This window comes from Alligator sinensis, unplaced genomic scaffold (assembly GCF_000455745.1).
Source record: "Alligator sinensis unplaced genomic scaffold, ASM45574v1 scaffold46_1, whole genome shotgun sequence".
Classification (NCBI taxonomy): domain Eukaryota; kingdom Metazoa; phylum Chordata; order Crocodylia; family Alligatoridae; genus Alligator; species Alligator sinensis.
In genome coordinates this window covers 66,232-66,648 of record NW_005841907.1, presented here as the reverse complement: position 1 = coordinate 66,648, position 417 = coordinate 66,232, and the positions used below count along the sequence as shown (strand labels likewise).

At 66.9% G+C, this 417-nt stretch overlaps 1 protein-coding gene across 3 annotated transcripts in view; it reads right to left on the bottom strand.

Moving 5' to 3' along the window:
* The window catches only part of LOC102375922 (DNA repair protein complementing XP-G cells), a 24,974-nt gene that overhangs the window by 15,814 nt on the left and 8,743 nt on the right, over positions 1 to 417 (bottom strand). The gene's annotated exons all lie outside the window — the stretch shown is intronic.

The window sequence follows — 417 nt, the reverse complement described above, 5'->3', positions numbered from 1 at the left end:
AGTTGAGCGTCCTGGCCTCCGCCGACGACCTCGTGCTCCTCGCCCCCGACGCCACCCAGCTGCAGCAGATGCTGGACGTGACGTCCGAGGCGGCCAGGTGGATGGGCCTGCATTTTAACATCGCCAAGTGCGCTTCCCTGCACGACGGGAAGCAGAAGAGCCACGTCCTGGACTCCACCCTCATGATCCAGGGCCAGGCGATGCGGCACCTGCGCAACGGCGAGGCCTACTGCCACCTGGGGACGCCCACCAGCCACCGGGCCAGGCAGATGCCGGAGGAGACCGTCAACGGCATCGTGCAGGACACACACAAACTGAACTTGTCCCTGCTGGCCCCCTGGCAGAAGATCGACGCGGTGAACACTTTCCTCATCCCCCGCGTCGCGTTCGTCCTGCGAGGCTCGCGCGGGCCCCACG